The sequence below is a fragment of the Pelodiscus sinensis genome, chromosome 11 (assembly GCF_052426305.1).
Source record: "Pelodiscus sinensis isolate ZL-2025 chromosome 11, ASM5242630v1, whole genome shotgun sequence".
Classification (NCBI taxonomy): domain Eukaryota; kingdom Metazoa; phylum Chordata; order Testudines; family Trionychidae; genus Pelodiscus; species Pelodiscus sinensis.
This window is the reverse complement of record NC_143062.1, coordinates 2,490,717-2,518,488: the sequence shown is the minus strand read 5'-3', so window position 1 is coordinate 2,518,488 and position 27,772 is coordinate 2,490,717. Positions and strand designations below refer to the sequence as shown.

General features: G+C 44.9%; 1 protein-coding gene across 3 annotated transcripts in view; it reads left to right on the top strand.

Annotated features, from left to right (window-relative positions):
• Positions 1-27,772, top strand: part of FBLN2 (fibulin 2) — a 184,529-nt gene that overhangs the window by 22,055 nt on the left and 134,702 nt on the right. The window contains exon 1 of one of the 3 annotated variants that reach the window (XM_075939674.2): positions 2,203-2,360. The exons of the other annotated variants lie outside the window; for them this stretch is intronic. The gene's annotated coding sequence lies outside the window, so the exon portion shown is untranslated. Of the gene's footprint in view, positions 1-2,202; positions 2,361-27,772 lie in introns of those variants that run through there. 3 annotated transcript variants of the gene reach the window in all.

Sequence of the window (27,772 nt, the reverse complement as noted above, 5' to 3'; positions counted from 1 at the left end):
ACTTGAGGTGGGATACGCACATCACCTTCTTCTTAGTGTAGATCAGGGTTGGGAAACCATTTTTTGGGTCATGCGGGTCCGGGTCTGGGCAGAAGGGGTTGTAGGAGGTGGCAGGGGTTTGGGGTGCCTAACTGGCTCAGCTCCCAGAGGTGGGGCACAGCTGGTTTCATGCTGCCCTGTACTTTCAGGCACTGCCCTCTGCCTCTCCTATTGGTTGCAATTCCTGGCCAATGAGAGAAACAGGCTCCACCCTATCAAGCAATTGCAGGGACAGAGCTTCCCTGAGCTAGCTTCCCTGTGCTGCCATTCCCCTGCCAGGTCCATAGGTTCCCCAACCATGGTGTAGATGATAGGGTTGCCAATGGCAGAGATGTCATGGTAGGGTTGCCGGTTTTGGTTGGACATATCCCTAGAGGTTTCATCACATGACATAATCTTTAAAGATTAATCTTTCATTCTAGAAACTCCAGGACAATCCTAGAGAGTTGTAACCCCCATGGTGCAGATGAAGCACAATTTTTGACTTGAGCCATGTAGTTCTTTTCTACTCATAGAGGTGCCTATACTTTGAGGTATGCTATCTTCTCTACTTCCGTAGGTGTACCTGTATACTGAGGTAAGCTAGTGCCCTTCAAAAGGTATGTGCTCAGAAAGAGCTACCACCCCTCTGTAACTAAGGATGTTAAAATGCAGATAATCAGCTAATCGAATAGTCAATGGAATTTCCATCAACTACTCGATTAGTCAATAAGGAAGGGGAGCACTCGCTACTCCCACTGCGGCTCTGTAATAGGAGTTGGGCTGTTTAACTTCTCAAAGCACAGGCTTCTGTAAACTGATGCAAAAGGAATTATAGTGCCGCCAAAGAGATAAGGGTGTTGTTGGAGTCAAAAGGCCAAAGTTCACAATTTAGGGTGCGATGATCCCTGCCTTTATGTAGATAACCGTGGAACTTAGAGACACTCCTGACCAGGCTGCTTGCACTCCAGGGCTGTGTCTACACTGGCAGGTTCTTGTGCAGGAACAGCCGATCTTGCGCAAGAATCCGCAGAGTGTCCACACTGCCCGCCCGCTCTTGCGCAAGACGATTTACAGTACGGCGTGGTAAGAGAGAGCTTCTTGTGCAAGAGCTATGTTCTTTTCTATCAAGTGTAAGCTCGCTTGCACAACAGCTCTTGTGCAAGAGGGCAGTGTGGACGCATGGCAGGGGTTTCTTGTGCAAGAAAGCCCTATGGCTAAAATGGCCATCAGAGCTTTCTTGCACAAGAGAGTGTCCATACTGCCATGGATGTTCTTGTGCAAAAGCACATCTCGCACATGGCAGTGTGGATGCTCTCTTGCACAAGAGTTCTTGCACAAGAACCCTTGCGCAAGAAGTTGTTGTGCAAGAACCCGCCAGTGTAGACATAGCCCAGGTGTTCAGACGCTAAGGTGATGGGCACAAATTGAAAGCCCAAGACAGAACACAAGGGGGGAGGTGTGCTGTGCTTCCTCTCCTGCACACACCATCCAAGAGTGGTTTTGAGCACACTCTGCACTGGGAAACCCTGATGGGCAGCACTGGGAAGAGAGCTAGCGACACCTGCTGCTCCGCTCTGTATGCTACACCCAGCATCCACAGGCATCACACTTCCAGAATTGGGTCACTGAAGACCCTCTCCTGCTCTGGTGTAACAAACTGGTCAGTGCATGTTGAATGGCTCCCTGTTTGTTCCATACATAATGGGTGTGAGTCGGTTTAAGCTTGCACTTACAGAGCCTAGCGTTTTAGCTCAGGCTGTAAAGGCTCGTGCCAGTAGCTTAGGAAGTCCTTAGTTCAGTTCTTCATGTTGGCCAAATTGACGAGTGACAAATTTACTCTCCCATGGAGCAGAGTTAGCCACTAAGTTGCTAGTGAGTGTTGGTTTCTCCCAGGCTGCTCCTGCAAGACTCTGTGTGTGCACCTCCTAGAGAAGCCAGTGAGAGTTTTGCATATGGCAGGATTGAAGAATCAATGATCATGGTTTGTAATAATATCAGTTTCTGACTCTGAGGTGCCCAATGAAAGTCTTAAGCTGCCAGTTGCAAACGACCTGCCTTTCATTATACCTAGATGACTGACTGGACAGAGAACAGTCCTTTGAAATTCTAAGCTGTTTCCTTACACATCACAGGGGGTAAGAAGTGAATTAACTATATCATAGGCACATGGTACTTCCCTGCTCGGATTACACCACAAAATCTGGGCAGTTCCTAGGACAGAGCTGGGAAAGGGAACTTGTGAGTGTAAGAAACACTTGGAAACAGAGCACTAGTAACATGACTGGAGACAAAAGGTTATAGGAAAATTTAACTGCATCTACAGTCCTGCACATCTACAGGTTAGCAGAAATTGTGGTTAACTAGATGCTTATAGTGAATGTATTGTGACTGGTATGAAATAACTTGGCTTTAAGATTTAGTTTTGCTATATATAATTTGTTTTGCTTGGTGTAGAGATTATACCTGACTGTGTTTTAGTTCTAAACTTTGTACTGACTTTGTTTTTCACATTTACTTTCTAAAAGATAATCACAGGTTTAAATACCCTTTGTTTGTCACAGTAAAGACTTCAGCAGATTTGGAAGGGTGTATAGATGTTCTTTCAGTAGTATTTTAACTGTAACAGCTATGGCTACATTGCACATGAACAAAGCTCTTTGCAATAGAGTTTTCTGCAAAATGCTCCAAACACAAAATGTGTATGTTGGTATTTTAGTCAGAACTCCAGTGAACTATTTTTTTCCATTCCTCACAAATGAGTGTCTCAGAAAAACAATTATTTCCAACATTGCTTCTGGCCTTTTTGACTGTGAATTCAGAGAGGATTTTATCTCATATGCTGAAGTGAAAATTAAGTTTGTTTTTGTTAATGCGAGTCAAGAAGTAGTCATGATTCAGTGTGACAGGCTGAATGTAAGCCATATGAGCTGAGCTATATAAGCATAAAGGATGATTGTATTGCAGAATACCTCCAAGTAATTTTAGATTTTTGACACATTTACCACTTCACAAGTAGTGTTTTTTCTCTCCTTCTCCCTCCCTCCCTCCCCCTCAAGTACCAAGTATCTGATGTGATGAAAAATGTCTGCATTTTCTGTAGGAATAGTAAGTGTTTGATGACATTTTCTCTGCTACAGTGACTTTCTCATAGGACCATGGAATTTTCTCTGTAAAATATAATGGGAATGGAGTAATCCAGTAGTATATGTACACTTTTTCTACTTTGCTTAAAAATGACTTCACTGAAACCTTGAAGTGAATCAGACTGATACTAATCATTACCACTAGGCTATTAGTTAGTGATCTGTCAGTAGTTTCGCTGAATAGCTTTTCTACGTGCAGTGGTTTATGACAGTCTTTGGTGGTTGAGGATTTCATTTCCAAGTGGCATGTGGAGCTTAGCTCACTTGATTCTCATTAAATGAAACTAACTGGAGTTTCATGTTCATCAAGATCAATGTTTGTTCTTAAGAATCTTGCAACATCAGGCAGATTTCTATAGCTATTCTTACTCTGTGTGTGTGTGTGTGTGTGTGTGTGTGTGTGTGTGTGTGTGTGTGTGTGTGTGTGTGTGTGTGCTTTAAAGAAACATCTATCTTTTTTGATATTTCTTCTAAATTTGTGTAACATATCACTGTTGCATAGATGACAAATGAGAAGCTGAGAAGCCGTTTTAATTTTAACTCAAAATATTTGGCTTAGTAATAAATCGGTAAATCTCTGTGTCCCCTAACACTTTCAACTTAAACATTACAGCAAAGGATACTAGTTGAGGTCTATTTATGATCTACAGGCTAATGCTTCTATGAACAGTGTTCTCTAATATTTGTTGTGTATCTGTGAATATCATTGTGTGTTTGAAATTAATATAAGAACAAGTCACACATCAGAAATTGATTAGCTTAAATCTGCAGGACCAAATCCTGTTTTTACATCAGGGCGGATCTATCATAGGAGTGACTCTGGATAAAGTGTATATGAGAGCTGAACTTGGCCCAACAAATCTGAGCCAGTGGATTGCGACAGTTTAAATCACATTGGAGTTAGTGGAAACTCTTTCCACTGACTTTTGATGGCAATAAGGCCAAGCCCAGTTTGAAAGGAGATGGTCCAGATCATGGTGTATTTTTGTTGCTCAACATTGTGTGTTCACTCATATTGAACACTGTTTGGTTTTTTTAAGGAAAATGCCAGTAAAAAGTCCATTGTTAGGCTTCTAATGATCCCTTGCTCCATTTTCACAATAAGCTAACCAGTATATGCTCTGAATATATGGAATGTTAAATAGTTTCTGGCATTACTGCGCCCTGGCAGGAAGAACAGATGGTACTTTAAACAAGTTTTGCTATGGGATAAAATGTTCCAGGTCCCTGACAGATCGTATCCATCTGTAAGGAAGAAACAGGATTTGTGTAAAGTAAACAGGGTAGATTCAAACAAATTGAAATCAGACTCACAAGAAAAAGAGCCTTTGTGCCCTGCAGTGGTGGAAGCACATTGCTGTATTTGACCAGGAGGCACACTATTATTATTATTATTATTATTATTATTATTATCACTTATTATTTGCATTATCACAGTACCTAGGAGCCGTATCTATTGCCCGGGCTCTGTGTGCCAGGTGCTGTACAAACATAGAGCAAAAAGACAGTCCCTGTCCCCAGGTGCTATCTATGTTCTCCAGAATGGGTGTTGTCATGTTAAATGGAAGCATATTTTTGTCAGATGAATCCCAAATGGGGGATGTGATGGGATGAAGTCACAGAAGACCCTCTGGGTATTGTTCTACTGTATGCTGATCATGCCACTGACACCCGCTATCTGGGGCTCCCCATTACCCTGTCCTACTGGGCTACATCCTCTAGTCTCCCCCAGACAATGCAGACTGAACCACTTCAGCTCTGGGAGAATGCAGTTCTAGGGCACAGAACCCAGGAAATTAACTCCCAAAAGGAATCATCTCCTCCCAATAAATCTGTTTTTCTCTGTGTAAAAGCTCATTCAGGTAAGCCCCCTTATCAATGAAAGAGAGATACGCATACTGGTTGCTCCCCCAGATAACAGTTATTTACACTGGGCTTGTTAGTAAACAAAAGTGTTCTTATTAAGTACAAACAGTAGGATGTGAAGACAGATCAAAGTAAGTTACAAAATGAAAAGAAAAATGCATGACTAGTGCTAATACATTAAACTTATTAGTTTCTTAGCCTAAACAGATATTCTTATTTTAGGCAAGCCTTCAGGTCAAAGCTGATCTTTTAATCCGACTTGGTTTCCAGTTCTCTTTGTATTCTTGCATGCTAGGCCACTCCCGAGACCAGTTAAGGACAAAGACCTGATAACTTCTCCTTGCTTAAATAGTCTTTCCCCTAAGGCGGGAATCCTTTGTTTTCTATTCCCCATTCCATGGAAAATTACTTGGTGAAAATGGAATTCCAGTGTCAGGTGGTATGATCATACGTCTTATTAGTCCAATCACCTTTGGACTTACAGGACAGACAAGGCTGTTTATAAGTCGTTAAGTTGATCACCCAGTCATTGAGGCTACTGGAGTACCATTTATAGCCCTCATTAGCACATTTAAAACTATAAATAGTCTCATATATCCTACTTCTAACTTGACATACAAAGAAAGATACATGCACCGAAATAGGATATACAGATCCAGCAGGTTGTATCATTAAAATTGATAGGTTGCATGAGGTATTTTGTCCAAAGTATCTCTGAATAATATATATTTGTATTCATAAGCCAATTTCATAAAGCATGGCGGGGGACCATCAGGTGATTTAAAAAAAGAAGAAATGGAAAACTAGGGCATGGAAGACAATGCTCGGCCTGTGACGTAGAAGCGCCTAGTGAACAAGAACTTTTATATGGATTATCAAACAGGCACTGGGGGTGTGTGGTCTCCTTTGGCCATAAAGCTATATGGAAGAGGGAAGTACCAGTCCTCCCAGCCACATCCATTCTTGGCCAGAAGATGACTCGAACAGAAGAAGAGAGGACTTGGGCAGTTATGCAGCAGAAGTTTGAGATCTGCTTAAATGGGGACAGCTGTTGATGGTCTCAGTCTGTCCACGTTCCTACCACTTCCCCCTGGTATAGTGGCAGCACAGTCCTCCCCTGAAGTACGTGTATCGCTTTTTGTTACCACCATTATTTCAGCCACACCAACTACCGGCCACATACCCCTCCACAGTTTGGAAAAAGCTTAGGATGGGACGCCAACATGAAAAGGCTCAACACCTATGACTCTTTTTGGTACCCTAACTTAAATTGCCTTTGGAAGATAATGTGCTTTGTAGGATGGCTTGGATTTTCAACCCTTCCCTCAATGTATGCCTCTCTGGCTGTACAGAGCTGATCATCTACATCTCTTCTCCTCATTCCTAGATTCCATTCCACCTATATTGGTCTCCCTCTTACTAACTCAGCTGTGGGGAGCAGATGGTCTGAAAAAGAATATGGGGGTTCTTGACCTGCGCAGGTGGTAGTATCTAAATACATTATGGTCTCAATGACTGGACTATCCTTATAATACCCCTGTGCAGTAGTGAAGTATGGCTCTAGCCATGTTACATATGGGGAGCTGAGGTGCAGGAAGTCCCACAGGAAGTCTCTGAGAGCACAAGAAACTGAATATTGGATCTCCTGAGACTTGAGCTATTGCTCTTAACCATTGGACCATCCTTCTTCCCTTGCTGATATCTCCACCCAATTCAGGACTGACCTGGTTTTTCAGATGCACCGAAGAGTATGTCTACACTACAGATGGAAACATGCTTCCTAGTCCAGATAGAGAGAGAGGCTCTAAGTCTACTCAAGCTAGTGCATGAAAAATAACCATGAGTTGGTTGTAGCGCAGGTGGTGGCATGGGCTAGCCACCTGAGCTTGGGGTCTGGGCAGACTTGTGCTGCAATATCCCTACTGCTGTTTTTAACACACTAGTGTGAACAAGCCAATGCAAGTCTTTCTACCTGGTGTGACAGGCATGCTCCTACTTGGCGTTCAGACACACCCAAAGAGAAGACTGTTAGGTTCCTAAATCCCTTTGAAATTTGAGTACCTCACTCCTTTGGGTTTTTAAATCCCAAATAATTGAGGGGAAAGAGGGAACAAGAGTCATTTCAGAAAACAACCCCTCATTGTGTGCTGATCTAGTAGAAAACCAGAACTTCTTGGGTGGCTGAATATACTTGGTTTGGGGTTTATGCCTCAAATGCCATGCACATATAATGGCATAATATTTCCTTTAAATCTATAGCATACCATGATTCCAGAGCCAGAATATATTTTATATGAATGTCTCTGTCCTCAGGTTAGTCCTCTCTGGACTTGGTTCATTTTTCAGTTTATTTTTTAGTTTTCAAGTACCTAAATGGGTGTTACAAGGAGGAGGGAGAAAAATTGTTCTCCTTTCCCTCCGATGATAGGAGAAGAAGCAATGGGCTTAAATTACAGCAAATGAGGTTTAGGTTGGACGTTAGGAAAAACTTCCTAAATGTCCGGGTGATTAAGCACTAAAATAAATTGCCTAGGAAAATTGTGGAACTTTCATCACTGGAGATACTTAAGAGCAGGTTAAATAAACATCTGTCAGGGAGGATCTAGATCGGGGCGGACAATAATTTTTGAATGGGGGACACTTCACACATTTTGGAAATGGTTGTGGGCCTTGGGTGAAAGGGGTGGGGCCTTGAGAGGAAGCAGGCTGTTCCTTCTAGATCTGGCCCAACCCTGATGGGAGGAGGAGACTTCGTGTGCTCCCCCACCTCCAGACCCTGATTGGCCTGGGGGTGAGGGAGTGCATGAAGTCTCTTGCCCGCCTTTGTCCTGCCAGGGGTGCGTGGTGCCTAGAGGGAACCACCAGCCATTTTCAACAACTGGTGGTTCCCTCTAGGCACTGTGCACCTGTAGCGGTAAGAAGAGACCTCAGGCACTCCCCCTCCTCACGCCCTCAGGCCAATCAAGGCTTGGGAGTGTGCAGTCTCTCACTCCATGCCCTGCCAGTGGTGTATGGCATGTAGAGGGAAACACCATCTGGTTTGAACAGCTGGTGGTTCCCTTTGGCAGGGGGAGGAGACTTTGCACACTCCCTCATTCCCGGGGCTCAATTGGCCTGAGCGGGGAGGAGGGGGAGTGGGGGAGGAGCAGGGCACCCACAGGCCAGATCAAATGGCTTGTGAGGGGCTGGATCCGGCCCGCGGACCATATCTTGCCCACCCCTGGTCTAGATGGTGCTTGGTCCTGCTATGTGAGGGCAGGGGGCTGGACTTGATGGCCTCTTGAAGTCCCTTCCAGTTCTAATATTTTGTGATTCTGTGATTTGAGATCACAATGAGTAAACTCTGGTCTCAATTAGTTACATTGCTTCCACAGTCATATCTCAAAAGTATGTTTAATGTTCATGTGAAGTTTTGTAAACCTCTTTTTTCCCCTAGGACATTGTGCCCACTGTATTTGAACCTGTGACAGAGCTACATAAGTGAAAAATCTTGCAGGGTGAGGGAACCTCAGTGGATGTGGCTCAGTAAGAAAAGAGTTCAGCACAAGGTTGTGACTTCCTGCTGTCAGATTTTAGATCTTCCAGTTTAGATGTCTGGAGGGCAAATCTTGCCTCTTCAATGGGGAAAATTCGAGGGAAACTGCGAGCTGAAGAGGCAGGGGACACACCGAATTTAACTGTAATGACCTGAGGTGGCATTTTGGTGACATGATGGAAGATGCATTTTAGCTGTAATCACTCAGGTTTATTTCTATTGAGCTCTGACTCTCCCATCCAACTGCATTTTTCTCTTTTAACAGGGCAATTTCCCTCCCCGGGATTCCTGCACATCATTTATTTCTGTCATATTAATTTTATTTCCTCTACAGTCTAGTCCAGCATCACTATGTGGAATCAGCGTGGTGCTAGTGTATATTAGCTCATTCTCATTTTCTTTTATCAACAATTTCTTTTTTCTCACTTAATTCCTTTTATGTTTATAATTTTTCATTTACAGGAAAAGAGAAGGAAAGCTACCTCTTGTCAAACGGAAAAACACTAATAAAAAGTATGAACGGTTCATATGGAGAATATTAAATTCTAACAAATTGTGTTCACTGGTCCAAAGCAAGCTTGGAGTAATTATTTTTAATGAAAATCTGACTTAATTTATTATGTGGCTTATCCATTCAGAAAAACTAAGAAAGGCACATTCTCATTATTTAACTAAGTATATTTCTCATAAAGTAAAGGATTTATTAAAATGATCTTTTTCATTTGATGTTACTGGGAGGAATCAGTCTGTATATAAATTTAATGAAGGAGTCAAGCATTCATATCTCTAATTATCATGGCAAGGTTTAAGATTCTGGCTCTATACTACCATAGCACCAGCATTTGTGTTTGGCCTGGTATAAAAAGAGAATATTTTTACTGATTTTTTTTTTTTTAATAAAAAAATCTAGTAAAACCCAGATATTTTTTATGAAGTTTATTTCAGATGTGTGAAGGAATTGACCTATTGCACTCAGGGCTGGAAAACTCAGGCATAGTAATACAGGTTGAATTTCTCTGGTCCAGCACCCTTGAGACCTGACCAGTCCCGAATGAGGGAATTTGTGAGACCTAGGGAGGTTTCCTGCTGCGGCCCTGGCAGTCTGGTCTGCTGCAATTCTGGTTACCAGGGCTGCTGGGGCTGCTGCGCCTGTTGTGTACCTTGCTCTGCCTCCGATACTGGGGCTGCCACGCCTGCCACGTCCTTGGCCCCACTACTGGGGCTGCTGCAGCCCTGACTGTGCTCCCGCCCCAGTCTCAACCCAGTGCTTCAGGACTCACAGCTAGGACTTTCTAGTCCAGGAACATCTGTGGTCCTGAAGGACCAGGGATGTTGCTGGACGAGGGAGTCCCGGTTTTTGGAGGTCCAACCTGTAGCATTATGCTAGTGAATAAGAGCCTGAAACTGGGGAAAAAAAAATAAAAGTAAAATTAAGAAAAACAATGGGGGAAAATCAAGTTTAATATGAAGGGCAAAAAATAAATAGAAAACAATAGAGGAAGGGTCTAATTTTAGTTTTTGATGATCTTTTTATATATAAGCATTTTTTTTTAAAAAAAACTACCTTTTAATTATGAATGTCAAGATTCTTGCAAACTTGGGATCAGATGTGAGGATGCTTACTACTGGGCGTAAGATTCTGATTGAGGAAAGTATCTCCATTCGGGACAACCCTTAGCCATATGTTTAAGTAAATAGGACTTTTGTATGTGTTTTGTGTTATTTCAAGTAGGGAAGATGTTAAGTGTGTAATAAATCTTGGTTTTGGTAAAGCTTTTGATACCGACACATGACAGTCTCCTAAGCAAACTATGTAGTCTAGAGGAAATTACTGTAGGGTGGGTGTGAAAATATAACACTGTTCACACCTTACACACTATTGTAGTAGTTTTTGTACAAGACTACTCTTGTAGAGTATAATTTGAAAACTCATAATTTGCTGGTCAATATCATCCTGATAAAACGTGTGTGGCAATGTTGTGTAAGATAAAAGTTCCAAACCCCACAGCCTTGCCCTACCAGAAGCTTGGTCTGTCCTAAACAAAGGTATGTGTGCTCTGCTTAATTTGCATTTAATCAGTAAATAGAATCTTCAAGCTGGAAGGGAAGACTGTATAAAATGAAACAGGTTAAAAAAAAAAACCCAGTAGAAACTATTCTTCCATATAGACTGTTTGTTATTGTCCAGCTGGAAATGTTTTTCTAGAGGGGATGTCACGGGGCTGGTGCCCACACCCCTTGGGGGTCAATATGGCTCAGCGGCCAAGTCTCCAACTCCCCCGGTCTGGGGGTCAATATGGTCCAGAGGCCAAGTCTCTAATGCCCCTTGTTGGGGGGCATAAGGATGTGGTGGGGTAGGAGGGCCCGGGTCCTTCCTCTCCACTGGGCCCCAGCTCAGGGCCCTATCAGTGATGGGCGGTTCCCACCACTGGCTCGGCGAAGAGTCCTTCCTGAAACGCATCAAGTCCTCTGGGGCACCTCCTGCTCCCTGCCCTGGGCTGCTTCCTACCCTGTCCCCAGGACCGGTGTAGGCCCCACCTATGCATGAAGATCTCGCTGCGGTAGCGGTGTTGGTAGGGGCGTCTGATGAGGTGGCGACAGTTGGCGGGGTGACAGCTGGTGCAGTGACAGCGGTTAGGTTGGCTGCAGGCCCTGTTGGGCATGGTGGCTGATGTCAGCGCGGTGGTTGTGGCTGTAGCTCTGGCTGGGGCGGCGCGTCGGGCTCCACCAGCCACAGCGGCTGCTCCTGTGCTCCAGCAGGAGCTCCTTCCCCTTCGGAGGTCAGCCCCAACGGAGCTGCTTCTCTGGCCTTTATACCAGGCCTGCAGTTGGAACATGCCCAGCAAGGTCGCAGGGGAGGGGCCTTCTCAGCCCAGCAGGCCTGGTTAGCCTCCCCTCAGCCAGTGCAGGGCTGGGCCGCCCCGTTACAGGGGGATTGAAACTATGAACAGATAAACAGGAGGGACAAGCGCTTCAAGGTACTGCCTTCTCTCTCTCTACCTGCCTGTTGCATTCACGGCATCTGAAGAGAAAATGGAAGTAATCATTGGACTTTAGAGGAGGGGTCTTGACAGAGTTTGGTCAGTAGGACTGGTGAAAGCAGATGGTGAAAAACTTGGCTTGAATCGGATATAAGTGGTTAAATTAGGCTTTTAGGAAATGTTTTATTTTTATTTTTCTTGTAACCATTTCTGAGTTTCATGCCTCACTATTTGTGCTCATTTAAAATCTCTCTTTGTAGTTAATACACTTGTTTTACTATGTTATGGAATCCAATGTGTTTCATATGAAGTGTTAGAATAATTATTTAACTATTATTCCCCTTAGGAAGGAGCTGGGCCGTACAGATTTCTGGAGGGAAATCTTTGTCTGGGATTGCGTTGGGGTGTGTATGTTGGTGTGCTGCAGGATAGCCAAGGTTGGTGGGAACCAGAGGGTAACCCAAGCAGGCATGTGAATGGGTACCCAGTTACCTGATAAGCATCACCCTTAATGGGCGATGCTTATGCAGTAATAGTTAACTGTTACCCGGGAGCAGTCCCCCACCATACTGCTGGCTCTGAGCCCATGCAGGCTGGGAGTTGGCAGCCTTGTGGCAGACTGGCTAACTAGTTTAATGGGATTTTACAACCCTAAACCCAAGTGTGGTTGGCAGGCTGCAGTCACACACAGACATAGCATGTGGCTTCCATGATGGACTAAAGCTTCTGAGCAGCCCAGGGGAGAGTTAGTGCCACAAAGCATTATAAGGGACCCAAAGTTGCAAGGCAAGGGTAACACAGCTGCTCATTAGTTTGGATTATATCTTGGTATGTCACAGTGGGTGCAAAACTGGTACAGATCATATTCAAATTGTATCAGTGGTTCACTGTCAAGCTGCAGGGATGTATTTTGTGGGTTCCTACAGGTTTCTGTCGGAGGTCTGGGACGAATCAATATTGTCATTAATAAGTTGGATGATGGAGTGGAGAGTTTGCTTATAGCACTGACTAGTGACACCACACTGGGAAGGGTTGCAAACACTTTGGAGGACAGGATTAGAAATGCAAAGTAACCTTGCTGGTTTCAGAGCAGTTCTCCATTGTATCAAGATGAAATTCAGAAAAAACAAATACAAAGTACAGTACTACACTTAGGAAGGAAAAATCAAATGCACAACTACAAAATGGGGACTGCCTGGCTAGGCAGTAGTACTGCTGAAGAAGATTTGGGGATGCAGTGGATTGAAAACTGAATACGAGCCACCAATTTTTATGCAGTTGCAAAAAAATATATAAAAAATAAAAAAGTTAGCATCATTCTGGGGCATATAAACCAGAATGTCAAACATAAGACACAGGAAGTAATTGTCACACTTGAGCACTTTTGAGACCTATACTGGAGTGGGGGTGACACCAGTTCGGGTACTCCACTGAGAGATGTGGGTACATTACAGAGAGTCCAGAGAAGAGTAATAAAAGATTTAAACACTTGCACTTTGAATAAGGGTTAAATAATGTGGGCATGCTTAGTCTTGAGACAAGAAGATTGAGGGGGAGAATCTGATCCCAGGGCTTAACATATTTGATGATTGGTATTAAAAGGATGGTGAATAATTGTACTCTGTGTTGCCTGAAGAGAGGGTAAGAAGGAATCAGTGTAATGTGCAGAAGGGGAGGCTTAGGGTAGATCTTAGGATAATTTTTCCAACTAAAAGGGTAATTCAGTTCTGGAATAGGAAGGTTGTGGAATCCCATCATTGGAGGTTTTCAAGCTGCGGGGAAAGTGGAGCAAGTGTGCCCACTGATTGCAGGGTGTCGGGGGACAACCTCCCCTGGGGGGGTGCCGCCCATGTCCAGGGCATAGTTTAGACCTCTCGGACCTAGTCTCCCAGTGTGCTGCCCCTGTACTAGGGGAAATGCAGCCCACTGGCCTAGTCTCCCAGTATGCTGCCCCAGTATAAGGGGATCTATGGCCCACTGGCCTAGTCTTAAAGTACGATATCCCTGTCTCAGGGGAAATACGGCCTCCTGGCCTAGTCCTTTGTATGCAGGGTCTGAGGCCTAGTCCTTCAGCCGAGCCCCCACTCGCCGGGGTTCAGGGCAGGAGGGGTGGGGGGCCCCGGGCCCTCCTTCTCCACCGGGCCCCGACCCAGGGGCCTATCAGTGGCGGGCGGCTCCCACCACTGCGCCGAGCCCTCAGGGGCTTTTCTAGCTCCCTGTCCTGGGTTGCTTCCTACCCCCTTCCCCAGCCTGTCGCGGTCCCACCTGTTGGCGCAAGTCGGGTGGTGGTAGCGGCAGCTCCCCAGTCGGCGTTGGGGTTTGTGGTGGCAGGTCTGGTGCCTGGGTCGCAGGGGGTGTCATTGGAGTCGAGTCCGGCTTGGGCCTGGCAGCGGTGCATCCAGCTGGCCTGGCGACTCCCTCTCTGGCGGTCGGGTCTGCGGCTCGGGAGGTTGGGCGCTAGCTCTGGCTCCGACAGCGGTCTGCCTCTTCTGAGCAGGCCTTCAGCCTTTTATACCTTGGCTCCTCTGGGAGCATGCCCAGTAGGGCTGTGTGTGGGTGGGGCCCTCTCGGCTCCCTGCGCCAGGTGGTTTCCCTTGGCTTGAGTGGGGGGAGGGACTGCCCCATCACACAGGGGTATATGACCACTGCTTTTGCACTGTGCCAGGCTCCCCCAGTAATCCCTGAGGCTGGGTCTCTCATGGGACAGGGTGCTATTGGAGGTAGAGGGCAGAGTGGTAATGGGAAGTGGTGGGACTTGGAAGAAGGGTTCGGACACTTCTTCTCCCCACCCACTGCCTGGCTGCTGGGTCTCCCGGTCCAGATCATAATTATACTCTGGCCTGTAGATGGCCCGCAGGCCGGGAGTTTGAGACCCCCTGGTCTAGATGATCTCTCAAGTCCCTTCTAGCCCTATGTTTCTGTAATTGTATGTACTTACTTGCTGCCCTAGCCCTAATTCACTACAGTACTTAACCACAAGTCTAACTTTAAGCACATGAATGGTCCTACTGAAGTCCAGTGAGTCCTTCTATGCCTGATCATAGCTGTTGGTTGGCTCAGACCTCTTGTTTTTGTTCGGGCGGTTCACTTGTATTTGTCAGTACATTTTAAAGCAAAATTTCATGCAGGACTATAAAATACATATTATTTATGTAAAAGATCATGTGGTAACGAAAAAATGTAATGTATAGTTTAAACAGGAAATGAGCCTAGATCTTCTAACACCATTCTGGTTTGTAGGGTAGGCATGGTACCAAACCACAAGCTCATCGTAAATCTAGGAGCTATATACATGTATCTAAGGGCAGAATTTGTCCATAAATATTGAAGTCTAGAACAAACCCTATATTAGTAAGTACAGCTGTACAACAGACAGGGAAAGACACTGTTTTTGTTCAGAAGAATTAATCATCCAAATTAGGGATATATCTCAGACATTTTGGGCCTTGTCCAAAACCCACTGAGGTCAGTGGAAAGAGTCCAGGAGCCAGGTTTACGTGCATATAAGAAAATGAAGAGGTCATAGGTGGCGGTGGTGTTGTCGTAGGAGGACAAAACATTTGAGAGGGAGTAGAAGAAATGGAGGAGGGATAGCGGGGACAGATGTGTGTCAGAGGGCCCAGTGGAACAAAGATCATCATAGAGTATGGGAAGTGGAAAGGGTGGAATGAAGGGAGAGCTGGAAGAGGGACAGATGTCACTGTAGATGAGAAAGCGGGCAGAGTAGTGTAATATGGGTTATGGATTTGTGAGTGTGGGAGGCTGAGAAAGGGAGGAGGTGAGGAAAAGGGGAAGGTTCAAGATATGATGCAAGAAGTTGAAGGAACAGACTATAATGTATTGAAGGGATGTGGTGGGAGCCATGGTTGATTAATGGCTGCCCATGATGAGTAATGGTGATTCAGTTGGGAACTCGGTGATTGGGGAAGTGCAGTAGATTTGCCTGAGATCAATAGGAATGGAACAAGCGGATAGCATGATAACAGCTAAGAAGGTGAATGGTTGACAATACAAAATCTACAGTAGAGTCATGGAGTAAGCCAGATCTAAGGCTTAAAGTGGGATACTGAGTTATGAGGTGGGAGAATAGCTGTCTATCTCAAAAGATTTGAGTCTGAGGTAAAGATAATTAGGATGTAAATAACTTGTAAGCTACGGAGTGAACAAATCCTTCGTTCCTATATGAACTATTTTTACCTAAAGATGTCAAAGCATTTCACGAAGATCGGTGGCCAAGATTTTCAAAATGGACTAGTGACTGTGGGGACCACAATTGTGGATAACTAACTTGAGACATTTTGAAGGGGCCTAGTTTTCAGAGATCAGGAACAAAGTGTTCTCTGGAAGTCAGGGCCTCTTAAAGCACTTCAGATCAAACAATCTGAAAATCATGACTTCTAAGGATTAGTTCCTCACCCTCTCAAATGGGACAAAGAGGGGAGGACCCAGATCCTCAAAGGCATTTAGGGGACTAACTGCCATTGATTGATTAAAATGGGAGTTCGGTGCCTAAATGCCTTTTGAAGATCTGGGACTAGATGACTTGCCTGTCTTTGCCCAACTGATCTATAGCATAGCAGGAAACAGAAAGGCTACGTCTACACTGGCACAGATGCTTTTGCACAGAAGATGTGCTTTTGCACAAAAGCATCCGTGCTAGTGTAGATGCTTTCTTGCACAAGAAAGCTCCGATGGCCATTTTAGCCGTCGGGCTTTCTTGCGCAAGAAATTAATGTTGCCTGTCAACACTGGCCTCTTGTGCAAGAATACTTGCGCAAGAGGGTTTATCCCTGAGCGGGAGCGTCAGAGTATTTGCGCAAGAAGCACTGATTTCGTACATTAGAACGTCAGTGTTCTTGCGCAAGTACTCGCGGCCAGTGTAGACAGGTGGCAAGATTTTGCGCAAAAGCAATTGCTTTTGTGCAAAATCTTGCCAATGTAGACACAGCCAAAGAGAACCTCTTAGCCCTATGCTCAGTCCATGAGGCCAAGAACATTTCTAGCCCAGAGAATCACGTAGCAACTCTTCAACAGATTTTTGCCATCACTGCAGCACACTGAAAAACAAACACTCGCTAGAAGACTGGGAGGAACTGTGAGTGTAACTTCTAGTAGCTACATCTGGCAGTATTGTTTGTGAGTGATAGAAATGTAGACGAAATAACAAGACATGCATCTTTTCACATTTCTGTATCCAGCAAACAAAATTAATTCTATTGTCTTTTACGGAAAGCTTGTGTAGAAACTGCTTTGATTGATGGATTACATCTGCAGTTGCAGACTAAGGGGATGATAGATGCAGGCTTCAGTTACAGGGATTTCACTTTTCATTCAGGAAAAAAACTGAAGATTTCTTTCCAGCACATTTTATCTTGGCATTAGAACTTTTCAAACGGCTCCACAAATGGCGGGCTTTGATTTCCACTTGTTTGAAGTCAGTAGTAATTAACATCTCTTTGAGAAGGTTCTAACCAAATGTTCTAGTTTTGTCCTCCATTAAAATAATAATTTTTGCTCTTGGCTAAAAGATGTTAATGAGTGGTTATAAAAGTCCCATCTTGGAAGTATTATTGTCAGCAGTCTGAGAGCGGGAGCAAGTTGTCAGAGTACAATTGGAGGTTCACAGAAGACATGGAAAACTTATAATTAGCATCATAAATCCTAAAGACTAATGATTTTATTATGGCATAAGCTTTCATGAATTGTAACTCACTTCATCAGATGCATGAAGTGAAGGAAAAAGAAACAGATAGTAGCGATACAGAGATGTTACATTAGTGCTAATTCAATCAGGGTGGATGTGGATAAGAAGGTGAAAATGTGGAAAATTACTAATGAGAGAGTCATTCCCAGTTCCTATTCAAACCCATTCTGATGATGGCACAATTGCATATGAATTCCAGCTCAGCAGTTTCACTTTGCAGCCTGTTTTTGAAGTTTTTTTCCTTTGAGGATGCTAACTTTCAAGCCTGTAACTGTGTCCAGAGAGGTTAAAATATTCTTCCACTGGTTTTTGTATGTTACTCTTCTTGATGTCTGTTTTTGTGTCCTTTTATTTTATTGTACAGAGACAGTCCAGTTTGTCCAGCATATATGGCAGAGGGGCATTTCTAGCACATGATGGCATATCGCATTAGATAAATGAGCCTTTGATGGTACATCTGATGTGGTTAGGTCCTATGATGGTGTCACTAGGGTAGATGTGTGGACAGAGTGGGCAACGGGATTATTGCAGGGATTGGTTCCTGGGTTAGTGTTTCTGTTCTGGGGTGCGTGGTAGGTGGAGAGTACACATTTTGAGGGGGGCTATCTATAAGCAAGGACTGGTGTTCAGTCCATTGTAGACTTGTGATTGGGTGGAGTTCTTTTTTTGTGGGGGGGAGAGATGTGTGCCTGGAAATATTACAATATTCTCTTTCCTCTCTGCCTAGTCTACTAAACATATTTGGGCAAAGAGATAACAAGCTGCCACTTAGATTAAGAAGGCTGTGGATACCACATGGCAAGACTGAATTATTTTATCCTTTTCATGGGGACTCTAGACCTATGAGGGCTCTGGTCTGATATGGATGGCCATGGAGACTGGAGGAGAGAAGTGGGGATGTGAGAAGGTAGAGCAAGGGAGGAGACCAAGTCCATGCATGGTGCTCAGATTTCCACCTGGAAAGCCAGAGATTTTACCTCTAGGGAGCTCTGGAACCTCCATCAAGATCCCACCCAGGGCTGCTCTGTGAAGTCCTAGGGGAAAGTCCAGTCTAAGGGGGCAGTTCCTACAGAATCTATACTGCCCCTACAGAATGCTCCACTGCTGCTATTTTGAAATAGCTCCTCCCCAGTGCCATTCAAAATAATTACTCCCCAGTGTCTCCAGGGGCTCTAAATTGAGGTAGCACATCCATATTAGGGGAGCCTACCTTGGACTGATTTTGAGGCTTCCCTGTAGTATAGACGTGCTATTTCAAAATAAGCTATTTCGGAGTATTTCTTCTGGAATAGCTTATTCCGAAATAAGTGTGCTGTGTAGACGTACCCTTAGTGAACAGTCCCACAGAAGTCAGTGGGAGCGTTTGTACAGTACTGGGCCACTGAGCATGTGCAAGGATATCAGACTCTGGCTCCTGAGCTTTATACCTGGCGCCCAGGGTCTGCAGTCTTTCTGTGTGGAGGTGGTGAGGGTAGCTCACTTTATACTGATGGTATGTCCATGCCATGCCAATCATTGGAGAATACGACTTTGGGGTAATACTAAGTAAACGATAGCACAGGAATTGCAGTAGACACTCAGGCAAACTTTCATTGACTTGAGTGGAAGTTTCATTGACTGAGAATGAGGACCCAGTCATCCTTTCATGGGCATTGCCCCTTGCAGAGCTTTGATTTCTCCCAGCAGAGGCAGAATCCATGCAATCCCTTGAGAGCATGGCTCTCACAGAAGACTTTGTGCTAAGGCTTTGCTTGACGGCAGCTCCCTACCCCTCATAACCAGCCTCTGAAGGGGAAGGATTCTACACTATGGAAAGTAAAACAGCACAAATTACTGTGAGCTCCATTTCAGTCACTTACACTGTCGTGTCTCAAGAGCTAGAACTCAGCTGCCAACCCACCTACTCTCAACCCCACAGAGTTGGTTCAGTGGAAGGGAGATGAAGCTGTGGAGTTGACTTTCACTTCTTCCATTGTTCTCTCAGCCAATCAGCAGGTGTACGTGCTCCTCTATTTCTGGAACTAAGACCATCACGAAGCCTATCTGGTCTGATATTTGTAGGTTTGACATATTGCTGTGCCCACATTTTGACTCTGCACATATAGAATTTTGCTCCCGGGCATGGCATTTTTATCTCTTAGCCAAGCACATTTTGACAGGGGAGACAGTAGAAAGTGATATATTCTCAGCTGTGTGTGGGAGAGCACAGATGAAGAAAGAAATCAGTTTGCTGCTACAGTTGGTTCTTGGAATCCTGCTAAGAAAGAAAGTTCGATCGTAGATTCTAGTGTGTGTTTGCCACTTTACAAAACCACTACGCAATATGGAGGGGAAACGTTTGTGACTGGCAGCAGGCACATGTGTTGCATATTGACACAGTGGTACGTTGCTAGAGTTCTGTGTGCCTCGCCCTGTTGGCTGCAATCTGTCTTTCACAGAAGTATGAAATGCCATGGAGAAAACCAGAATAAGAAAGAGATTGATGGATGTGGGTGGAATAAAACTTACTCTGCAGTTTAACATGTTACAGGATACAACAATGGAAATCCAAAATTAGTCATTATTAGTCAAAATTAGCCAGAGGAGGCTGTGAAGGCTAGGACTATAACAGAGTTTAAAGAGAAGCTGGATAAATTCATGGAGGTTAGGTCCATAAAAGGCTATTAGCCAGGGGAGAAAATGGTGTCCTTGGCCTCTGTCAGAGGCTGGAGAGGGATGGCAGGAGACAAATCGCTTGATCATTGTCTTAGGTCCACCCTCTCTGGGGCACCTGGTGTTGGTCGCTGTCGGCAGGCAGGATACTGGGCTAGATGGACCTTTGGTCTGACCCAGTACGGCCGTTCTTATGTTTTTATGTCATGAAAATGTCAATGTCCCGACAAGTTTGACTGCTTTATTTACCCTCATAAATATTAGATGATGGTATCAAGATTTATTGACACAAGTGGCTCTTCAGGAGTCCTTTGTCAGAATGAAACCAAATCCTGTGTGTTACCCTGGGAATCTAACGCTAATAGACTATACAAGGCTCTTGATCTGACTTGAAGACGAGCTGAGCCAAGAGGGAGCTCATTAATGGACTTGGAAGCATTTTTGCCTTTGGGGTGGTGATGTAAAGCTGTGAGAGCACACTTTGCTGTTCCATTTCAGGGTTTGTCAAGCAGGTACAGTTGTTAATGATGTTGAAACACTTCCTACATAATCCAGTGGAGTTCTGGGGTCTCCTGCCCCCCTGAACAGTCACTTACAGTATTTTCTCCTTTCATCTACTTTCATTCAATAAAGTAAATACTGTTCTAGCAGGACTACTCATGAGAGTTAGACAGTAAATAGACAGGTTTCCATCTGTTGCTTATATTCAGTTTTAAAACCACATGCTCCCTAGAGAGTGGAGAATGTCTGCATTGTAGATCCTCACATGCGTTGGGCTGTTAGGTTCAAAGCACCTTAGGAGTACTGTACTGTTGCCACATGCTTGTAGATCCCCACATGCTTTCATCTAAGTTGGAGCATTAATTGGCACGTAATAATTTAATATTGGGAGGAGAGGGCTCTCAATACTTGCATGACATAGTCTGAGATCACTGCTCCTTTTGCTCTCAAATTTCTGATGGAGAGGGTGAATAGAAACCCTTTGTATGTGAGCTGAAGGAAGAGAGAGAAAAGGAGACAAAGACTAGAATGTATCATATCAGGTCTACAATAGGGGACAAAGTCAAACTAGGATACAAAACTCCAGCTAGGTGATTAGGTAACTAGCACAGCTGGAGTCAACGTACCTCAAGTTGAATTTCTGTGGCATCCCCACTGCGGGAGGGAGTACCAGAATCAATGGGGCATGATCAGCAGTTGATTTAGAGGGTCCTTACTAGACCCACTAAATCAAACCCCAGGAGATTGATCTCAGTTTTTCTCAGGTAAAACTCTGGAAAATTTGGTCTATAGTTTCCTGAGTGTTCTTACCTATTTTAGTAATCTATCTGCATTTTTATACTACTCTCATCACAGTACCATCTTGGTTGCATACATACCGATGTTCATGGTGTTGAACTAATTTTACATGTGTGATATGGCATCTATGTAATAGTGTTGCCAAATTTGCACTGCTTACATATAATAGAATATTCTGCACATGTGTTGCACAGTCTAAGTCTGTGCGGTGAGGAGCTTCTTTTATGTATTCCATGTGCACTGTGAGAGCACAGTAGTTCTGTTTGCTTGTGGAAGCTGCATTGTGACCCGTGAGAACAGAGAAGTTTGTGTTGGCGGCACGTTGTCAAAATTTGTTTGTATTTCTTCCGGATTTTTTGAGTGTTGTGCAATTAGAGGGGGCTATATGAGCAAATTCAATGGTCTTAACTTTGTGACCTAGATAATTTATTTCTTATAAATTAAACATATTTACTGTAATTTCAAAGATGAATATGAAACAGATTTCCTACATAACAGACCTAAGTAGCTAGCAAGGCTGTATGTTCCAAGATATAATGCATGAAAATCAGGGTTTGCATGAAAATCAGGGTGGTCCAGTGAGACCCCCGACCCTGAGCCCTGAGCTTCGAATGGCCGTTCTGGGTCAGACCAAAGGTCCATCTAGACCTGTAGCCTGTCTGCCGACAGTGGCCAACACTAGGGACCCTAGAGGGGATGGACCGAAACAATGACCAAGCCATTTGTCTCGTGCCATCCATCTCCAGCCTTCCACAAACAGAGGCCAGGGACACCATTTCTACCCCCTGGCTAATAGCACTCCATGGACCCAACCTCCATGACTTTATCTCACTTCTCTTTAAACTCTGTTCTAGTTCTAGCCTTCACAGCCTCCTCCACAGGTTGATTATTTGCTTTGTGAAGAAGAACTTTCTGTTATTAGTTTTAAGCCTGCTACCCATTCATTTCATTTGGTGTCCTCTAGTCCTTCTATAATGGGCACTAATGAAGAACTTTTCTTTATGCACCGTCTCCACACCACTCATGCTTTTATAGACCTCTATCATATACCCCCTCAGTCTCCTCTTTTCTGAGCTGAAAAGTCCCAGTCTCTTTAGCCTCTCTTCATATGGGACCTGTTCCAAACCCCTGATCATTTTAGTTGCCCTCCCCTCTCCCACCCTCTCTCTTCCCCTCTCCCACCTCCTTTTCCCAGTCTCCCCGAGTTTTGTTCAATAAAGAGAGTTTCTATTTTTGAACACACGTGTCCTTTATTTTGTACATCAGGAAGGGGGCTAGGGAGGGGTAAGTGGAAGAAGGTGAGGGAGGAATGGGGTACGAGCCCCCGATGGGGAGGACTGGGGTGGCTCTGCGGGCTCCTCGGGGTGGAAGCTCTCCTGCAGCTCCCCAATTAACCCACCCCCCCCCGGATGGCAGCCTGCGGCAAGTGCAGCCGGGCTGATGGCCAAGTGCTGTGATGTGCCGAGTGTGGGCACTCAGGGCACTCCAAGCCAGGCCTGCTTTGCAAGCGGGGAACCCCTGAGAACTGTCTGTCCGGGGTGGGGGTTGGGTCCCTTTAAGCACAGCCCTCAGCTAGCCTGAGACAGCAGCTCCACGCTCTAAGTCCTAATCTGATGCCCTTCCAGCACTGCTTCCGGCCATCCTTAACCTCGGTTCAGGGTCCACTCAATGTGGACATGCTAGTTCGAATTAGCAAAATGATAATTCGAACTAGCTTTTAGGTCTAGATGCACTAATTCGAATTAGCTTAGTTCGAATTAACTAATTCGAATTAAGTTAGTTCAAATTAGTGCTGTAGTGTAGACATACCCTAGTGCTGTAGTGTATACAAATGCAGGAAGTATGGGGAATAAGCAGGAAGAACTGGAAATGCTAGTAAATGAACACAACTATGACATAGTTGGTATTCCAAAGACTTGGTGGAATAACGCACACAATTGGAATATTGATAGAAATGTAGCCGTGTTAGTCTGGTGTAGCTAAAACAAAATACAGGACTTCAAAGACTAACAAGATGGTTTATTAGGTGATGAGCTTTCGTGGGCCAGACCCACTTCCTCAGATCAAATAGTGGAAGAAAATTGTCACAACCGTATACAGGCAGTCCCCGGGTTACATGGATCCGACTTGCATTGGATCCCTACTTACAAACGGGGTGAGGCAACCCCGCACTAGCTGCTTCCCCCCAGCAGACCAGGGAGATGCGAAGCTAGCGCCCCCCCCCCCCCCCCAGCAGACCAGGGAGACGCGGAGTGGCTTTTCTCAGCAGACACCTCAGCTTGAGAATAAAGGACTGAGGGAAGTGAGGTGTGGGAGAATAAAACTGAGCTCTGGAGAAATGTTTGGCTAGAGTTTCCCCTACAATATGTACCAGTTCCGACTTATATATAAATTCAACTTAAGAACAAACCTACAGTCCCTATCTTGTACGTAACCCGGGGACTGCCTGTATACCAAAGGATACAATTTAAAAAAATGAACACATGTGAAAAGGACAAATCACATTTCAGAACAGAAGGAGGATGGGGGGGGGAGGTAAATGTCTGTGAGCTAATGATATTAGAGGTGATAATTGGGGAAGCTATCTTTGTAATGGGTAAGGTAATTACAGTCTTTATTCAAACTTAAGTGTAAAGTGTCAAATTTGAGCATGAATGACAGTTCAGAAGATTCTCTTTCAAGTGTATTCTTAAAAGGCCTTTGAAGCAGGATACAGATAATCAAGTCGTTGAGACAATGTCCTTGCTGGTTGAAATGGCAAGAAACTGTTTTTTCTTTGTGATCCTGTCTAATATCTGTTTTGTGGGCATTGATCCTTGGGCGAAGTGTCTGAGACATTTGTCCAATGTACATGGTGTGGTATGTCCTGTGGTTGTTGGTAAGAATCATCTTGAGGTTAGGTGGTTGTCTATAGGGGTATGTCTACACTACCCTCCTAGTTCGAACTAGGAGGGTAATGTAGGCATACCGCACTTGCTAGGTAGTTCGAACTAGTGGAACGAGGTGTACCGGTAGTTCGGAATAGGAATCCTAGTTCGAACTACCTAGTTCGAGCCCCGTGTAGCCGCGCTGCACGGGGTTCGAACCAGCGGGGTTTTAAAAATGGCGGCTCCCCGCTTATGCAAATGAAGCCTGGGAAATTCAACTAGCTCGAACTAGCGGGGTAGTGTAGACATACCCTCGGAGACTATGGGTCTGTCTCCCTGAGCCTCTCGGAGTTTAGTATCCTGTTCTAGTATAGGCTGTAGTTTATTGATGATGTGTTGGACAGGTTTAAGTTGGGGGCTGTAGGTGATGACAAGTGGTGTTCTATTGTTGGTTTTCTTGGGTCTGTCTTGAAGTAGATGGTTTCTAGGTATTCGTCTGACTCTCTCAATTTGCTTTTTTATTTCTCCGGGAGGGTAGTTGAGGTTTATAAATCCTTGGTAGAGATCCTGAAGTTTCTGGTCTCTGTCAGTGGGATTAGAGCAGATGCGGTTGTATCAATGGGTTTGGCTATAGATGATGGATTGTATGGTGTGTGCTGGATGGGAGCTGGAAGCATGTAGGTAACTGTGTGAGTCAGTGGGTTTTCTGTAGAGAGTGGTGTCTAATTTTCCATTGCTGATTTGTACTGTGGTGTCCAGGAAATGGATCGCTCATGTAGAATGGTCCAGGCTGAGATTGATGGTGGGGTGTAGGTTGTTACAATCTCTGTGGAATGTCTCCAGTGTTTCTTGGCCATGGGTCCAGATCATAAAAATGTCATCGATGTAGCATAAGTAGAGAAGGGGTAAAAGGGGACGGGAGTTGAGGAAACGTTGTCCTATTCAACCTATTTATAAATGATCTGGAGAAAAAGGTAAACAGTGAGGTGGTAAAATTTGCAGATGATACTAAACTGCTCAAGATAGTTAAGACCAAAGCAAACCATGGAGCGCTTCAAAAAGATCTCACAAAACTAAGTGATTGGGCAACAAAATGGCAAATGAAATTTAATATTGATGAATGTAAAGTAATGCACATTGGAAAAATAATCCCAACTATACGTACAATATGATGGGGACTAATTTAGCTATAAGTACTCAATAGAGAGATCTTGGTGTCATTGTGGTTAATTCTCTGACAACATTCACTCAGTGTGCAATGGCAATCAAAAAAGCAAACAGAATGTTAGGGAATCATTTAAAGGGATAGAGAATAAGACAGAATATTTTATTACCTTTATATAAAACCGTGGTACATCCACATCTTGAATACTCTGTACAGGTGTGGTCACATCTCAAAAAAGATATATATGGCATTCCTCTCCAGATTATGACACCTTTTTAAAATTATCTTCCAAAAGATTTAATATTACAGACCATATACACCAGGGATGGCCAATCCATTCCGGGCAAAGAGCCAAGATAACAGTGGATCTAGCATGAAGGATTGCCCCTTTAAGAAAATCCGTTTAGAGGATTTTTGGCCACATCGGGCTCCCGCCGGCTGGTGCCATCTTTGATACTCCATCTTTAATGGCTGTGCCGGACAGCTCCTCTGCCCCGGTGAGCACAGGGAGCCGGGAGAAGAGAGCAATTTTCAGGGGCACGGGCAGCTTCACGAGCCGCACCCTGGGGGGTGGGAGGAAGAGCTGCATGCAGCTCACAAACTGCGGGTTGGCCATGGCTGATGTACACCATGGGCCATGGCACCACACATTTTTATATGCTGCCCAGTCAACAGAGCATATGAAGGAAGAACAATTATAACCAAACCTGCCATAGATAATTGTATGAATTCCTTTAGGATGAAAAAGCCTGACTGCCAATTAAACATCTTTTAACTCTTCAAACTAGAACTTAAGTGGGAATGAAGGGAAGCATGAGCTTTGTGCTGCCCCACTGTATAGGGTTGATTTTCACTTTTAGGGCATTAATATAATATCATACATTTTTTACACTGTATCTATTGTGACGGGGTGGAGCAACCCCATCACCAGCCACGGGCGGGAGGATCGACTGTGACTGCGGGAGCCGCGGGTTCAGCCCCAGCGGCCCAGGGAGACCAACCTCCTGACAGTCCCCGGGAAGGGTGGGGCTGGGGAGGGCAGCGGCCGGCAGGCCCGAGAGCGGGGAAGACACCGCTCAGCAGTGCCCGGTGATGACTTCGTCTGACGTCACCGGCGCACCAGGGAGGGGGGACACCGGGCACCCGGAAGTGGGGGAAGTAGGCTGGGGGGAGGATAAAATGGGCCAGACGGGAAAGGGAAGGGAGGAGGAGGACGTGGAAGGAAAGGATGAGCAGGTACCTGAGGGCTCAGGGGAGCCAGCGGGCGGGGATCCCAGGACGGTCACGCCGGGGTAGGGGAAGAAGTGAGCCCATTGCCGGCGGGGTCACCAAGCCCAGGGAGGGTCGCGGAGCCTGTGAGTAGGCGAGTTTAGGGGAAAGCTCCCACCTGCTTCCTCCAGGAGTTGAGCTCCTGGTGTTAGGGCACTGGGCCGGCGTTCGGGAGCAAAGGAGGGCCCGGACCCCACCCCGCCGGCAGTGCCCAGCATATCGCCCCGAATTGTTTCGGGGCAACACTGACTAAGACCCATGCGGGTGAGGCGTGACATCTATAATCTGATTATCCTTCATCCCAATAAAAACATTTAAAAGCAAGCAACACGATATACCTCTGAGTAATCCTTTTGTATGTAGTCAGATTGCTGGAGACTGCATGTGTGACAGATGGGATCACAGAGATCCCCTTAAAACTATCTCCTGATGTGCTGATCATATCACTGAGCCAGCCTACCTGCCCTCTGTGACACTCCACCATCCTGTCCTGCTGGGCCGGAAGCTCTGGTCTCCCCGAGAAATGGCAAGAGTTGGAGTAACAGCTCCCCAGCAGAGTAATGCAGACACTGCTCTGGCAGGCATCAGTTACAGGGACTTGACAGCACCCAGGAGCCAAGCCCCCCAAAAGGACTAAACCCCCAAATGAATAAGTCTTACTCTGTTTAAAAGTTTTACGCAGAGAAAGCTCATCAAGTTCACTCTGTTTATCAGTGAAAGAGAGAGATGCACATATGTTTGTTAATCATGGAAGTGATTTTATTACATATAAGAAGTGGGATTTAAGTGGTTGCAAGTGATGACAGATCAAATTAAGTAACTGAGCTAAATTAAACAAAACACCCCAGCTAAGCCTTATACACTAAGAGAAATTGTTATGAATTATAATTTCTGATCCTAGTCCTTATCTCAGGTAAAGTTCTTCAGGCCAGAGCTGATCTTTTCTCTGGCTTGAGCCCAGCTGCTTTTTCTCGCACAACCTAATTAGAGTTCTTTGTTTCCAGGTCTCTTGTGATGGGGGATAGTCATTATTTGCTTCCCATCCCTTAAATAGAATTTCCCCTGGGCTGAAATTCTTTGTTCCATTCTCTCCACCCCTGTGGAAAAATACTGAATTCAAGATGGATTCCAGAACCTGGTGGTATGGTCACATGTGCTTGTAGGACCAATCCAAGCTCAGAAAAACAAGAGTATTCAGAGATCATTGCCTTGAGCATTGGGCTATTAAGTTGCTTAAGTACCACTAATGGCTTTCAGTAGAAGTCCTAGA